This window comes from Balearica regulorum, chromosome 14 (genome assembly GCF_011004875.1).
Source record: "Balearica regulorum gibbericeps isolate bBalReg1 chromosome 14, bBalReg1.pri, whole genome shotgun sequence".
NCBI lineage: Eukaryota > Metazoa > Chordata > Aves > Gruiformes > Gruidae > Balearica > Balearica regulorum.
Genome location: NC_046197.1, coordinates 13,949,930 through 13,967,448, shown reverse-complemented (window position 1 = coordinate 13,967,448; position 17,519 = coordinate 13,949,930). Strand labels below are relative to the sequence as shown.

Below are 17,519 nucleotides of genomic sequence, written 5' to 3'. Positions count from 1 at the left end.
GAAAGGTTTTTAACTTCTGTAGTTCAGTAAGCCTGAAAGTTGGGGGACAGTGGAGATCAATGCGTGTTCTGTATAAGGGGGTAAGACAGTGTGAATGTGAGTTTGAGTGGTAAAGATAGAAAGACGAATAGTAAATTAATATGCTCTCCTGCCTGACAAATAGTGATCCAGTAACCAAACAGTGTGTGCTAAAGAGCGCTTTGACACAAGTTGTCTCAGCCATAGAGGTGATCTGATGCTTATTTTGCAGTTTACTTCCCCCCCCCATTGTGCTGGTATGGCTCTGGATGGGGACCTACTGTAAACTAGATTGATGAGATGAGCTGGATTTGAAACAAGAGAAGAGCCTTTTAACCGAGCTTAGCTGCCAAAGATGATGAGTATAGCAAAGCCGTGTAATTCAGCAAACTGGTTTTGCTGAGCTGTTTAGAGGAAAGAGGCTGTTGGTCTCACCTGTTCAAAGAATTTGCAAGGATTTACTTCAGACTATGGACAAAAGTGTCAGGATCTGTCAGTCTAAGATTAGTTTTACTTCAAAGTACATAGCAACCTTGATTTTGTTTTGTTATGTAAATTGAAAGTAATTCTGCTAAATTGCATGCATTAAGAATCTTATTTTTTAATTTTGGCATGATTGACATGTCATCCTTACAGTAAATGTTATGGTCCTTCCTCCTCCTAATGTAATTTGTGAAAATCCAGTCCTACGTAGGCTGCTTCTGAGCAGCTGTCCTAAATGGGATTACTGAAATGTTGACATTTATCTGAGCTTTTTGCTTTTATAATTCATAATAGCCAACTGCTCTGGCTTATGCTTTTTGGGATGGTGAACTTGTCTTGCCTCTTTGCACAGTGGAAATACATAAATATTTCCTAATCTGGGAGCATCATATGAACACTTAAATCTTGAAGTCTCTTTGCTTGTTACTTAAAGTTTCAAGAGATGTTCTTAGAAGTAAAAAGGACTAGTTCACTTAACACATGGCCTCTAAAGTATTTTATAACATGAGGCATGGGAAAATAGGTCTAGTTGAAGGCATCTGTGAAGTGATACTGGAGACAAGTAAAAGCTTGAGGAGGGGTGAAAGTATTTCATTGCTCTGTATGCACGTTGAAGTGAATTTAGATGCATCTGAAAGACCACTCCATAGCTATGCAATACCAAGGCTGACTTTTAGTATGTGTTATATATGAATTATGAAGTGATCTGAGTCCATATTCAGTGTGCATCTCTTAATAGCATAAAATTATTCAAAGTTGAGTTGTTTCCTAGCATTAAATGTCTGGCATATTTATGATTCTCTTGCCTTTCAGGCAAAGGTGTTAACTTTCACATGTAGCATTTTACTTGCATTTTATATTGCCTTAAAATATGTGGCTTGTCTCCTAGCAGTCTTGCATGTGCTGACATCCAAAGCTAGAACTGTATCTATTTAATGGATTTAGTTTGGGATTCTTGGACAAAAAAAGCTTGCCGTGTAGCATCATTTTCCGTGATCTTATGGGGAGAGATTGCTCACAGGTTTAGGTGTGGCTGACTTTGGGCTGAATCATCTGTCTACTTCTTTACTGCTAGTTTTGATAAACAGCATGGCGTTTTGGTGGGGGTTTTTTTTTCTGAAGCTTGATAACCAACCTTCCTCTTGCAGTTCCTCTTTTACTTAAAAAGTCATCTTTCTTACCACAGCCTTTATCTTCCATGCATCTTTTCCCTAAGAGTAGCACTGCAGAGATGTTTTCCCCAACAGGTTAGTTGATTAAATGTTATGACAAATTACAGCTACTTGAAAGCAGTTGCTGTTGTCTTTAATTTTACAGTGTCAAGTTACTCTGTTTTAAGTAAGTGCCAAAACTCTCCATCTCCCTTTTGTAGAGGTCACTATATGTGGCTGACCTGTAAACGTGTCATCCCTGTATGTCCTCTCCTTTGTGGCGGGGAGAACAGATGTTGCTGCCTACGGAAAGATGCTTCAGGCACTTGCTGCAGGAGATGGTCACCAGGCTGTCAAAAGCAATCTTTATGGGCAGGCTGGTCTTTCACGAGGAGATGTGTTTACAGAGCATGAAATTAACATTTTTGCACAGAGGCAAATAATTGCTTACAACAGAGGCTTTAGTGGCAGATTTGAAGCTTGAATGATTATTAGTAAGGTCAGATGGAGCACACAGTGATGTCCACCTCCTGAGCAAAGTCATTCAGAACTTTTTAGCTGTTCATTTATGCTGAAAGGTTTTACGATGTTGTAATGTTCACGTCTTGAGCTTGTCACTTTTGATAAAAACTTGTAATAGGCTGTGTTGCTGTATCTGTATATGTGGTATGATTCCTTCAAAATCATTCTTGAATGGAAAATTATTTTTTGACTTGCAGAAAAAGGGGCGAAACCCCTTTCCCATTATCTTAGTCTTGAGTTGTTATCTAGTAGTACCCTAGCAATGGCAGGGTTTTTAAGAGACTTTGCAGGAAGTGCCTGTGAAACAGGTCTTTGTCCCAATCAAAAGGGATCTCTGAAAGCTTTTTGTGGTCAGGAGATGGGGCTAAAGGGCCAATAGGTCTCGGATAATGTTGGCCATCCTAAGCTGCTGTGGTTAATGCTCTCGTTCATCAGGTCAGGGCTTTTTCTTGAGCAGTGATGAAAAACTGTTTCCGAAGAATGGATATTGGCAAAATTAATCAGATTGATTCCTCACTTATGACACAGATCAAGTCTTGAACTTCAGTCTTTTACGGTAATAAGACCAGTTCATCATCACTAATTGCATCTCTTTGTTCCCAGTTTCCTCAGCCTGCTTACTCCCTCAAGGTGACTTCCCCACTCAACAGATGTGCATGTCTGACAGAACATGTAAAAACCACTGAGCTTGAAGTAGATGAACTTTTTGTAAAGGAAATTCTGTCCCATTGCAATTAACCACATCATGGAATTTAGTACTTCTGACTAATGTTAAATGTAAGTGTCTACTTAAGTAGCTTTTCCTTTTTACAGCACAGTTGTAAATGGTGCTTAAGGCTTGGAGGCTTAAGCACCATTTTCAAAAGTTCGTGCTTCTTTGGGGAGGGGGGAAAAAAGTAACCAACGTCACAAAGGCTGTTCAGAAAATCTTTTTAAAATGCTGCATGTTACACCCATGATCTTCCCATTGCTTTTCTGTAGGACAGCATTCTTTGGGGGTGGTGGGACTTCTTGCTTAGTTCACGTTGTGCTGAACAGCCCTAACCATAACACCTTTCAGTATTTACCCTTGTCTGTACTGAAAGCCAGTGCATGTAGCTCTTAAAAGGAACATCACCTGAATGCTCTCTAGCACAACTGTCCTCATGTTCTGCGAACACCCAAAATCTAGGATACAGGATATGTCTCACTCCCTGCTCCTATTAAAAGAAAGCTTTAAAATAGTTTAAGCTACGTCTCTACAAGACTAAACAGAGATTCACATTCAAAATTCCTCCAAAGAGATGAAACGGAGCTCGGTGTTTCTGCGTGCTTTGTGTAAGCTGTGCAGTAGCACTGCGTTGCCAGCACTGTTTTTGCTGTGAGGTGTTACACCATAAATTTTCAGAGGACACAAGAGAGATCGTGCATACAATGAATTACTTGGATGCTCTGTAACAAGACCTGCTAATAGCCTACCCTCTTTGAAATAGTCCTAGCAACGTGAACTTTTTTTTGCCTGTTTAATAAGACTTGGTAAAACAAGCATCTAACCAAATGCGAGGAGTTCGTATCGGTCATTCTCTGGTGTATCTTATGTACAACCATGCATTTTATTTATGGATTTTTCTTTTTTTGTCAATGTTTAAACAGTATTCTTTAATATGAAGTGAGACTCATAAAATACTAGATATAACATGTTCAAGTCAAATTGGGTACTTTATTCTGGTACGACAAGCTTCAAAAGCTCTATTTCAGAGAATGTCCTGCCATGCAGCAATTTTTCTCAATCCCATGGAGCTTCATTATAGCGAGGTCAGACTATGCGCCTTAGAGAAGAGAATTTATATTTTATCATAGGGCTAACTGCTGTGCTCTTGTAATGACCCTGAAGGACAATAAATGCTCCAAATAATTCAGTTTATTTGGAATATAGTTCTACTGTGCTATAGGAGCTAGAGTAGATCTAGCAAAGTAGAAAATGTTTTTGTATCTTTTAATGTGATTCCTACTGGATGCTTGTGAGACTGTTAAGCTGCCATAGTCCTCACTTATTTTAAACTTCCAGAAAGTGGACAGTGAAGATTGCTGGGATTCAGTGTTTTCAGTGTACTCTCAAGGGAGAGACCTCCCTGAAGACTCTCGTGGCAAAATAAGATTCCTCAAAGTCTAATTGCCTCTTGGCCCAAGATGGAACATACTAGTTTCTCATGCAGTTGAAAAGCCTCTTCCATAATTTCCTGTGTTGTACTTTTAATTTCATGTCTTTCCATTTTCTTCTTTGTAGCAGCGTGGAAAAGTGTGAGGACTAATTGTAATACTTGCCCCTCCTTTCTGCCCAGTCATCCCTACCCTAGTCAGTTATTGCACATTTTTCTGTGTATGATATTTCTGTAAATATCTCAGAATGAAACTTGCTTTTTTCTAACAGTAAGACATAGATTCATACAGTCTGTGATCTGTCATCACCCAGAAATGATAAAACAGCTGCTGATCAGCTGCATCAGAAGTCACTCAAGTCTTGTGTTTGTACAGTTAATGCCTTCTTTACTCACCCTTTGAATTGTATCCCTTATTTTTGATGCTTTCTTCTGTCAGGACTGCTTTTGAATTTTAATCTTGTTCTCCACTTAGCTGGCAACATCAGCAGATTTAACAAGCATGCTTTTCATTCCAGAATTGAAATTGATAAATAATTTTACAGGGTCTAGAAAGATTCCGATAAAGATCGTTTTGACATATGACCTGAATGTTTGCATCAAAATGTGTAAGTTTTGATTAGATTTGGGTGAATTCCCACTTGGATATTAACAATAACAAGACTTGGTATACTCGGGGTTGCCTCATTGAGTGGAGTGATGCATCTCTTCTGTCTCCTGTCTGCCCAGTTCTTAGCTGTCCCAGAAAGAAGCTGCTTGTTTCTTAGTTTTCAGTCCTGACGCTGCTGTAGTTAGTAGCAGTTTGTCACTCTTAAGGTGACACCTAAAAGTGATTTGTCACCTTTTAGGCATGTACAATGTTTTGGTGTCTGCATTCCCAGCCCTGCTCTTACTCAGTTCCCTAGGAGTGTTTGTCATCTTTCAATTCTTGGAAATCTCGTCTGTCTTCCACAGGCACTTGGACATAATGGCCCTGAGACTGTGAAGCAGCTTCTTCCCTGATCCAATCAATTTATCTTACCAGTTTCTGTTTTTTTCTCTGTTCTGCCCTCTTGCTATGCTGGTGCTATGAGTGATCTGGTAGTTTCTTGCCATATTACAACTTGCAGCTGCCCATGTCAAGTCGTGATCACTACTAGAGAGCATCTCTAGGAGGGACCAACGTACCTATGCAGGATCTAGCCTCTAGATTCAACATTTCGGCGTAGATTACTTGATCCTTTCCTGGCCTTGGGTCAGCCTCATCTCAGCCCAGGGTGAAGACGTGGACAATTAAAAGCCTTGGGATGGCATAAAGATGCGTGGCGTGAACTTCATGCTGTACTCAGAAGGGGTAGAAGCAGACCTCTTGAGCAACTTGCATAGGAGAGAAGTATCAAAGCTGGGAAGTGTGATCACATGGCACATACAGTACACACGAGTACTGCAGGGAGTTCTGCCAGTGCTTTCCTTGTGGAGGGAGGAGTGGCGAAAGGATGGTAAACGCTCTCTTGATGGGTGTGCGTACCTGGCGCTTCAGCTTTTAACTGGTGAGAATACATTTATCTGTTACTGTAAATGCAATTTATTTTTAAGGTGCCCAGAACTTTGCATGGGATAACCTTCCCCATATGGTTCCATGATGGGGTTTTAGTCCTTGATCATGTGATGTGCACGTTCTGCAAGTCATCTTTGCAACTCATCGGTGGTGACTTGGTTTCCTAGAAGAGATTGAAGACTGAAGTTGGGATTTTTGTGCTCGGCTTTTTGTTCCCAGTGGAATAATGCAGCTTGTGCCTGGACTCAAGGAGCGGCTCGTGCTTCCTGATGAGAGCAACTGCTTACAGGAACACCGTAACGGTACAAGAGTCTCCTACAGCTCTTACCCAGCTGCTCTGCGCTTCAGTGTACAGCAGGACTGCTCCTCACTGTTGAGGGCAGTAATTCTGTGTGCTGCCTTCTGTACAAGGAGAATCTGAAGATGCAAACAAAGCACAAGTACATCAGATAAACTGACAGCATAAACAAGGGGAAATTGGAGATAGCATGGCTCAAATATTTTTGAGTAACTGGGGTAATAGCAGTAAGTTTGATGTTGAGAGGAGTGAGATTAATCCTGGCATAGATTTGTGTGCTTGTTGTTGCTGGGTGCAATGTACTAGTTGTCTGAGCAGCAGTTAAATAACTTCTTGGGAAGAAGAGAGGTGTTAAATGTTGCTTTTTAGTGCTGATGTTTTCAGTTTAACGTAACACTGTCAAGAAGCATCAAGTCTGCCAGGAAGTTGGTAGAGAATTTACTTTAAAATCCTTAAAATAGCTACAAGGAAAATAGTGGTATTCTGTTGCTGAAAACCAGAAAAATGTGGTTTTGCTGCATTGCTGCTAACAAAAAGCTATGGATACTAACAGTGTGAATCAGGAAGAAAAGCAAAGGTAGGCTCCTGCAGAGCACCACCTGAAGTAATAGTAAATGTTTAATTGAAAACAATTATTTTCATTTTTTTCATAAACCAAAGCTGTGACAGTGATTGTTACGAGTACTGTTGGTGGCTTAGTGAGTGGAAGGTGAGTGAGCAGTGTCAGCACCGAAGGTACGGAGTGAAGAGTGTGGAAAATAAAATAGAAGAATGCTTGTGATTCTCTTTGCTTTATTGGAGTTAGCGGGAACTGCTTTCTTCAAGTGATGTTTAAGTATTACATGAGCATGGTATTGTTCCTGGTAGCAGGAGATTGATAACTCGGGGGGGGAAAAGTAGTCTCTGACAATACCTGTAAGTGTCTTGATGTCTTAAGTTCTCCTTAGAATCCTTTTTGGCCTGGGTCTTTATTCAGCAGGGGAGGTGTGGGGGGGTCCTGTCACCCAGCCATGCTTCCAGAGACAGTTTATTGTTGGACTGCAGCTGTGATCCACTGAGCAAGATGAGCTGATGTAGTGTGTCCGGGGATTATTTCCTGTACTAGCAGGTGAATGCCACTGGTAGGTGATTTGACATCTTCTGGTTTGGGATCTGACTTTTCGGCAGATGGAGGTGGTCGTTCTTGGTTAGATTGTGTCTCCTTTTGAATTTCTGATAGGAGATATTTCTATAATTTTGTGTGTAACTCCTAATGATGGATAAGGGCTCAAGAAAAAAAGCTAAAATACAGATTTTTATTTTTTCCCCAAGTATCTTCAAAATTCATTAGGGAAAAAACAATTTATAAGCTTGATATGCAGCTTGCTATGAGAAGCACTCTGTCTGCTGACATAAACCACAAAATCTCAGTACCTGGCACACAACTAAATGGGAATTATGTTTCTCATTCCAGTTTTTGAGTCATATGTCACATAGTTTTTGTTTGGATTGAATGTAGTTTTCAGTAGCAGTAAATGTTGGGGTATTTTTACCTTTTTGGAGCCTTTCAGAACAGTGGCATTAACCTTTCTGAATCCAATGTACTCTGCATGCTGACAAATCTTTTGCCCCCCACCAGGGCATCAAAGTTCTGTAATGTGCCCTTGAATTTTGCTTGTAAAAGTTTGGCATCAGCCCAATTTCTGTGAAGAAAGGTAAATACCTGATCTACGCTGCCAGCTGTTGCGAAGACTGCCACAGCTCTGCAAGGCTTACGGATACCTTACAGTGCTCTACTTGCTTTTCCGGGCAAAATCCAGATCACTTCTGCTTACTATTATGAACTATCACTGTTGGCAAGCTTTCAAACTGCCTTGCTCATCTTGCCTCAGGAAACATGTTTTAATGCAGTCTCTTGTCTTACTTGCGCCTTTCTCTATCGCAAAGTACAAGGCATCCTGGTTGTATAGTTTGCACATTGGTAAGTCCCAAAATTGAATGGTTTTCTCTTGATTTGACTGTCTCTATGAAAAATACTTAGGCTACTTTCTTTGGGTGTCTAGCAGGTAGGTTTTGTGCTGTCCTTGCTTCAAAGATTGTTGGAGCATTAGCAACCATCTCTTTGGTTTGGTTTTTTTATATCAGCTTATATCAGGAGTTGTACCAGAGTTTCCCAAGGACCCAGTGCCCATCCAAGAAGATGACTATCGTCATAGTTCTTTCATCATTCAAACAGTTACAAATGCTGTAATTTTTTTTGTAAACTGAACAAAATCAAATTTGGGGTTACATGTTTGCCAGGTCCACCTACGTGCAGCACCAAGCCTAGTTGTAATTTTGTATTGGTTGTCTGAGTGCTGTGAATTTCACTGCTGTGTAGTATTTCTATGTTGAGGATATATGGGATGTTTGTTGTGGTGTATCTTTAATGAGATTTCTGCTAGTGTGATATATGGTTTGATTCTCTGCTAGTACTCAAAATATTTGGAAGTTGTGTTCCTCTGAGTAGTCCTTGATTGGCTTGACGTTCCTATAATCTGATCAGGAGTTTATAGCTCTAGTACAGGGAATTCATGGAAATGATGGAATTAATAGGTTTGTATCCTGCATTTTTATTAAGTCTTAATGCAGATTATTCAAGTGTTTCTGCATACGCAGCATAATTTAACTGGTAAGTCAGATTTCAGAAACAGTGCTCTGAAGTGTGTCTTTATAGGAAACCACTACAGCTTGTGTGCAGTTTGCTCCTGTTAAATGGAGCGTGGATATATGCAGACATCTGGAGGGTTCTGCTTCAAATGTCCGTTTCTCAAATTGATCTCCAAACCAGCTTGTTCACTCTTTTTTCTTCCTTTGAATATAAAGCTTCTTGTATTTAAAACAGCTTCAGATAGCACTAAATGCTGTGAACGGCAAAGTACATCTCTGTGGATTTCATACCCATAGCTTCTGCCAGAAGTTGCAGTCAAAAACCAGCTCTTGGACACGTGATAAAATATGTGTGTGTTGGTTCCTTTGGAGACCTCACCTAGTTTTAAGTTTCTAGAAAGCATGTAAAGCAGGAAGGGAAGGTGGGAGGGGCGGGAAGTCTTTCATCCCATTTGGAATGGTAGTTCAGAGATGACTTTTGCCTACATCTTTGTCCTTTGTGTATTTGCTGTCAAAGCCCCTCCTGGCTGTCGTACCTTAGGCGGGTGAATGACGGGTTGTGTCTCCCGTCTCAACTGGAGGGTAGCCCAGGGAGTGATGTCTTGTTTGGGAATTTTATAATGTGTTGCTGTATGTTAAAACAAGGTCAGAGAATTGTGCTTATCATTTGAGGGGGAATACGAGGAGGTTTCTGATGCAACTCAATGCCTGCAGGAGCTTATTCCACAGTTTTGAGCAGATCCCTGAGACATGCTACTATGTGGGAAATTGAGCGTTTCTGTAGATGGGAAGGGCTGTAAGCGTTTCAGTGGACAGAAAAGATGAGAAAGGTGTGGGCAGATTAAAGCAACAAGGCTTGTTCTGGAGTATAAAACTAGGCCAGCTGGGGTTTTAACAGCTGAAAGAAAAGTCTGAGAGTGAAACTGTGCTATCACAAGGTGTGCTAAAACCCGGGGAAGAACTCGCTGCTTGGTGCTCTGCACTGACTTTGGAAGGGTGCTGTGCATTTGGAGGCCTGGATTGAATTAGTCAAACAGTAAGTTTAGAACAGCAAACACTGCAAGACTGTAATATTATTTCTAAGGGGAAGTGAAGAACAGAGTGTAAGGTGTTTGGTAGAGATTGATGACTAAGCTAGATGTCATGTTGCTGTCCTCAGTGGCTGTCTTTAGACTTTAATTGGCTGATGATCCAGGACTTTTTGCTAGATAAAATTTTGTTTATGCTAAGGGATTTTTCAGCAACTGAGGTTGAATAAAACTTGTTAAGGAATTTAAAGAGGGAGGGGGGAAGTTTCAGTTCAAGTGAGTACTGTTCTAGCACTCTATACAAAAAGCTTTGCATTAAAAAGTACAGTCAGCTAAAATTGGGTAATGCTTAAGCAGTAGGCTGTTCTGTCCAAGAAGGAGCTGCATACCTGGTGTTCTGCAAGGAACATATTTCTTTCATATCTCTACAAGCAGTTACTCAGTGTCCCTGGGTGTTCTGCAGAAAAGGCTCTGCTTTGTGTCTGTCACACTGATCCGTTCAGCTGGGTCTGGTCCAGCTGTGGTTTAGTTAGCTGACACGGGGTGGGGGCTGATCCAGGAGTGCCCACACTATTTGTGGCTCTACTTTCTGAAGGAAGCAGGCAGGTTATTTCCATACCCCAAAGTATAGCTTTCTCAAAAGCACAAATCTGAACATGTGGATTTCAATATTACTGGTGTTTCAGGTGGGAAAGAGGAGCGTGATGGCCGAATGGTAGCATCCTGCAGGAAATTTCGGTCTGGTTCGAACCTGTTGCTTGGATCTGAGTCACAACGCAGCTGTGAAGATGTACTTGGCTCTTTTGTCTTTGAAAACGTGAAATCATTCCACATGATGTGCTGCCATTTAGTCCTGTGTTGCCTTTTAATAGTTCCTGAAATGTTGAAGGTATGGATTATGTTAATGTAGCTTTTAAATTTTTGATGGGCTGAAATAGCTTCAAAAATTAACCTTTTGAAAACACTTGGGTAGATCACATGACAGGCTTTTAGCAGATTTCTTTTTCTAGTAGTATGCTATCTCCTGTTCCAGTAAATGAAGAGCTTTGAGGTTATGCTCAGCTTCCTGACCCAGAGTGAATGCCTCCAGCTGATGTTGGGGATATTTTTATTTTTCATTAGATCATTTGAAAGTGTCAGCTGTTTTCATGCCAGTACAAAGGATGGAGGCTGTTTGTGCTGCGCAGGTGTTGTACCAATTTGTTGTTCAACATGTTCTAATAGATCTCTGACCAAAAAAGAATTTTATTTCTTCATGGTGCAGTAAGACTTGATACCTATTTATGAAAGAGTTACCTGCATTAGTGTGGATGGTCCCACAATCGTTAAAACCTGGGCTTCTCGCTGCAGTGAGAGGGAGGATTCATCCTGGTTTCTGCCAGACCTGGTTTCTTGCACATTTCTTGCCTTCTGAAACCCTTTGGATACTCTGAGTTTTGGAAGGCTGAAGAGAAGCTGCCTATAGAAGCTTCTTATTTCTGCTTTGCTGTGGCACACATCGTGACAACTGGGTTGTACCCAGAGTGCACGCTCTTGAGTCTTCCACTGAGCTCACCTAATAGAGGAATGGTTTCTATTTGCTCTGTCTTTTCCTGTTGCTTTTCTGGATTGTTTTGTCATCTTTGGCATCTTGCTGTAGCATATAAATGCAGGATATACTTGCTGAGGTGCTGGGATAAATGAAGAGACCTGGGATAGAACAGGTGGCCCCCTTTTAGTACTGTCTCCAAAGATCATAGCTTCTTGGGTCTGATCATGGCTCCTTGGTTTAAAAAAAAAAAAAGTTTGAATAGGGTTTGAGATCTGTGCAGCATTGATTAGCGTATGCACTTCAGCAAGTCTTTTTTTCGTCATGTACAGGAAACTCTTGGCTTACGTCTCCATCCACCCTTCTTTTATTCTGGCTGGAGCCAGGCGCACTAAATAGTGATTAAACAAAAGATTAAAATTCCATTTTTGTGCATTTGGCATTTGAACGCTGATCAATTGCTTTGGCGACATGTTAAGTAACAGCATGGTAGACAACAGAAGGGGCTTATTTACAGCAATCTGTCTAAATCCATTTTCAATGTATTGCTTAATATGCCTTTCTACTTTAATTCATTTTCAGTTTTTAAAAAATGAAGGGTGGAAACAGGCAGGAGATTAGTTAAAGATATTGCTGGAGACGTAATCACTCCTTAGTGGTAAACAAATTCCATTTCTTAAGGAAAATAAAATGTGCTTGAGCTGAAATAGAACTTACGGGCTTGCTGTAGGAGTTAACGGATAAAATTCAATGGCTTGTGCACTTACATAGCTTGACTAGATGATCATAATGAACCCTTCATGCTTTGAAGTCTCCTTTTTGGATTGCTGTTTACAACTGACCATTTCCAGAAGGAAGAGATTTTTGCAAAATAAGAAGCTAAGGTAAAGCAAAACAGAAAATTGCAAAGGCTATATAGCCTTGCTGACCTGTTTTATAGGAACAGAAATCCAGATCCGTAATGCCAATTTACCCTAACGGAGCAGCACTGATAGCTGCAATGTTCAAACAATGGTCACTGTGTTCCACAGTTAAAATGCAGATAAGGGGTGATGTGTTGATGCAGTTTAGACAAAAATGTTATGCCTCCTGCTATGCAGTTAGAATTAATGAGAAATTGGGGTAAAACTGAAAACTGGCATGAAATACAGCATTCCAGGTAATACAGCATAGCTCCCTGCAAATGAGATGCTTGTTTAATAGGTAAAGCAGTAGTCAGTCCTAGGAAACTTGCTGTGTTTTGCAGATTGCTTGGATATCACAGTCTAGAGCGTCTGTTGAAGGGGTATCATCAAGTTATGTAATTTGCATAATTGAGTCAAATCCCATGCAGCATCCCTGAAGGAAGCCACTAAAAAAAGCAACATTCTGGTCCCTGTGTGCTGTCTCTGGATTTCTAGAGCTCAGACATCTTTTACAAAGAGGAAGAAAAAAAAAGAAAAAGGGAAAAATAAGGAGCTTCCAAAATAACATCGATGTCTGCGACCTGCCCATTTTCATACTGAGAGAGACTTTGAGTGTGTATATGCATATCTTCCCTCTGCCCATGATGGTATGCTGCCTGCAACTTTACACACTGCCTTGCTAATAGCAATGACATGAACATAAAAATTGCAGTTGAGGGGAGGAAGGCAGTGTTTTATTGTTCACACTGACTTTTTTTGGTAGTCTGCTGAAATTAAGTTGGTCTTGAAAGTGTGATTCTTAACAAGAAATATGATGCTCATCAGCCTGCTGCAGCTATGCCTTCCCTTAGGGGCTGTGCGTGTCGCAGGTGCTGGCAAGGTCACTGAAGCAAAGACACTGATACTAATTTTCTAGCACTGAAAGTCAGTTCAAAATTAATGTTCAGGCATTATTGACAGAACTTGTTGGTGGCTCACAGCACACTTCTCAGATATGGTGGTGTAATAGTGACCTGCAAAACCAATGTAAGCATTGTGTGTTTGCTTGCAAGGGATGTAGTTAGAAATATTCTGACCTCCTAACATTTACTCAAGTTGAATTAAATTTAATGGAGCATTTCTGAATTGGACTGATGAATGTAACTTCTGTGCCCAAGACCAGAAAAGCTCCAGAATGCAGCATGTCTGCCGTGACCATCTGCAGCTATGTCTACCCTTCAAGATTTTAAAAGCCACTTAGAGAGGTATGTCGATCCAAAAGAGATCAATGTCGTGTTTATCTTGTGCAAATCTTGTTTGGCTCTAGTTGTGCAGGGTAGTAACATTATGAGCACTGCAGGCAGAGGAACAGATAATGAGTCACCCTACACAGTCCTCATTTTACTTTGCTGGTGCCAACATGAAGAAAAGCCAGTCCTTGTAAGTCTCCAAGACAGAGAGCTGTACAGACCCTGTTCCTCAGGACTTAAGGATCAATAACTCTTATTCCGTGTGCCTCCAAAGTCCTACACTCAAGTTCAGAAAGGTATAAATAACTGATGCCTGTATGCCATATTTTCTCCTCTTGCTTAATCTAAAGTTTACAAATTACTGAAGTTCTTCTCTTGACATGCGTGGCCTTGATAGGGTTTAGCTTGTATAGCTCAAAGACGTTTTCGTGTGTAAATTTATTTGGGACTGAGACAAGTAATACATCTATCTGCTAGACTTTCTTCTGTCCACCTGCCTCATTTGAGCTCCACGTAGTACAGTGGCAGTCTCTGTGACTTCTTTTTTCCTTTGTTTAACAGCAATGGAGGATGGCGTGCTACTGCCTGCTTTCACTCGGTATCACAGTGATTAAATTGCTTGCATCAGGTTGTTGCTTGCTCTGAGGGTATTTAAATGCATGTTGCCGAGTCCTCTGAAGAATGACTTGAAGCTGTGTAGAAAATTTACTTCCCTGTTCACATTATCCTGTATGGAGTGCACAAACACAAGGGCGACTCCAGCCCAGAGCCCTGGGAGTGCTCACCCTGAGCAGGGATGGCTGGAACTGCTTTTTAGTGACTTTTAGGTTGCTGCTTGGTCCGATGAGCATTGGCTGCTTCGGTGGTACAGCTTTGTAATGGCTTGAGATGCTCCTCCTGAATCAGCTGATAGCCCAGTGGTGTGGCTTCCCTCCGGAGGATGCTGGAGATGTTGGTGTGAATCCCTTGGGGTATACTTTGAACTCGTCTCCCATCTCCTGAGAGCTGTTGTGGAGGGCAGCTCAAGGTCCATCATCTTAGCATATTTCAAAAGGAGAGCATCCACACAGGTACCTGCAGCAGTGAACAGGTGTCTTCTAAGGGACAATTTCAGACTAGAGTTGAGATGGCAGGCGGGTGCCTCTGCAATTCTGCTTTAAGTTGCCTGAGTCCCAAGGAGTCACGAGATTTAAAACACTCTTACTAGTGCCCTGTTAAGCAGTTTGGATGTCTTTTTGCTGGTGGGTGTCCTTTTTCCTCTCTTTCCCATCGTGTCTGACTTCCCCTGGTCACCTGGTAGGGACTTGGCACAGGGTGCTGGGTTACCATGTGCAGAGTGGGTGTTGTGAGGCTCAGAGTTGTACTGAGTATTTCTCCTTTTAGATCTAGTCCCTAGGCACTGTTACAATGCTCTTCTCTTCAGCGGTGGGTGGGTTTCTGGTGTAACTGCTGGGAAGGGGTTTACGTGTGTTGAATGGCTGCAAATGGCAGAACGGGTAGTGGTGGTGTAAATGATTCTCCTGGTGTGCTCATTCAGTCTAGAGTGCTATAAACAAGAGACAAGAGAGACTTAAAATATTGATGTTTCAGACTTGCCAGTTGTTCCTGTGCCCAGTATGACACTTGTGCTCAAGCTTAGCGCTCAGAAAGTTGGCAAAACTCTCCTGGCAAGGAGGTGCTCTGATCTGCGAGAGCTTTCCAGGGCTTTTCCTGGCAGGGGAGTATCCTGGAGAGGAAACTGGCCGGTGAGTAGGCCTGGCAAAGCAGGGATCTTGCAAACCAGAGGCAAAAATTTCACAGAGCAACAGTGTGCTCTGTGGGTTATTTAGTGGGGATGATCAGGAGGGCAGCATGTTGTCTGAATAGTTAGAAACCACTATGGTGGGCCAGACAAGTAGACATGCTGGGCTGTTGCAGTAGCACAGAGTGGCTGCTTCATGGTGCTGAAAATTTGATCCATTTTACACCAAAAATAACCAAGTGGCCACTTCTACTGTCTGTCACATAGCCGTCATCCAGACCTGCTCGCATTGTGATGTGAGGTAGTGAAAGTCAGGCATAGTTTTCATAAAGTATTTGTGTGAACATTTGGTTGGACAGAGCCGTGGGTAGATGCTGGAGCTGGGTTTGCCTGCCCCTCGCCCAGGCCATGCCCAGGCCATGCCCTGGCTCACCGCACCCTGAGGAAGCATCTCAAACCATCTCTGCATGTACCCTCTCTGCAAAAGCAGCAACAACCTCCTGCGGTGCAGCAAACATGAGGTTTCTGGCTGGTGTTGGCATATACCCTGTATGTTTTTCAAGGTGCTTTTGTGATCACACTGCTGACATCAGTGTCAGATTGACCCAAGGACTAGGTGCATGCTTCATTTTCCCCAGAAGTGCTGTTGTCCACTGTGTTCGGTTTGCACTCCCAGTGCTTTCTTACATGTTTGGTTCCTGGCTCACACGTTCATCTTGACACTTAGAAGTACTTTTTCGTTATCAGCAGGTAGAAATTCACATGAGAACAGTGGTATTTAATGGACGGCTCGAAAACCACAAGGCAGTTTAAGCAATTTAGTTTGATATTTATATCTGGTGAGTTCAGGGGTGGTCAGAAGCCCCCCCAGAAAAGGGGAGAGTGGTTCTTCACCACAGCTCTGCTGCTCTGGAGCTGCGCTTACCTGTTCCTGCGTGATGGGAATCGATGAGGTTTTTGCAGTGCCTCTCATGAAACCTCTTTCCCTCAGCAAATGCAAGTCTTCAACACATGTGGTCAGAAGTGAACTGAAGACATTGGATTGCTGGTGACGATCTTCATTTTATGTTCTCATATGTGCAGAGTGAAATTCAGGAAGGTACACTCCCAGTTTCTGTGTAACTGTCCTTTTCTGGCAGTTGTCTGGTTTTCAGCACTGTTACTCACATCCTGTAGTGTGATCCTGTTCCTGTGCCACCCTGAGAATTCCTCTCCCTCCATCTTCCTGCGTCATAAATATTTTTCATAGAATATCCTTGTTAGCTCCAGGTAGCACAAGTGGAAGTTCCTTTATACTTGTTCACGTTATGAACTAGCTGTGTGACTGACTTGTCCATCTTGAATGTCCATCAGCTCTCCTTCAGTGAAAATACAATTAAATTGCAGGGACCAGGAAGGGGAATGCTCTGAGTATTGATATTAGTTAACTGAAATGTGTAACTGAGTGTCTGGTTTCATGGATGAAATTTGATTTCTGCCAGGTATGTTACCATCTACAAAACGTCTTGTCAGATAGTCGAGAAGCTGAGTATAAATCATTTTATGATCCTTGATTGAAAGGATCTAGAATAATTTAAAATCTCTTACATGGAAAAAAAAATCCAAGCCACAAATAAGTTCTAATAGTTCACAGGCCAGCTTTTAATCAGATGGAGCTGGTTTATTATACTTTGGCACGGTAATGCAACCAGCACAACTTGAGGTTTTCATGCAGTTCCTTTGCTAAGAGTTACCATCTGTAACAGAGCAGGCGAAGCAGAGCAGGCACCTGCGTTTGGCCGCTCTTGTTCACTTTGGCATCTTAGCTGAAACCTGTCTTCACTGATGGCTTTGTAAGCTAATACACAGGGCTCCGAGCTGGAGTGGAAAAGCACCAGCAAGCGTTCCCTTCCTGCTGACTGTTGTAGAAGAGGGGTGATGTGATGGGGATAATCTGCTAAACCTTCACAGCAGGGTTCACCAGAGCTCATCTGTCAAACTGCAGTGAGGTAACCTCCGTCAGGCTGAAGTCTAGTGCCTTGGAATAGCAAGCGAAATGTCCAAATGTCCTATTTTCCCAAGACAAATTTAAGCATGAAAATGAAGAATTCGTAATCTAACTAGTCAGGCAAATGACATCTGTGTCCCAGATGCCAAAGATGCCTGATAACCCTGCAAGGTTACTATGCCAACCGTTGCTTTTTGGTGGTTATTTGGTTTGATTGACCCATTAGTGAGACTTTAAACCTCTTGCCCTCCAGGGAGGGAAGCTTTTTTTTTTTCCCTTTCTAGGAAGTTCTAGCCTGTGGAGTTCTCTCTGCAGTCATAAGAAAT

General features: G+C 41.8%; 1 protein-coding gene across 3 annotated transcripts in view; it reads left to right on the top strand.

Annotated features, from left to right (window-relative positions):
- Nucleotides 1–17,519, top strand: part of GALNT10 (polypeptide N-acetylgalactosaminyltransferase 10) — a 271,077-nt gene that overhangs the window by 23,556 nt on the left and 230,002 nt on the right. The gene's annotated exons all lie outside the window — the stretch shown is intronic.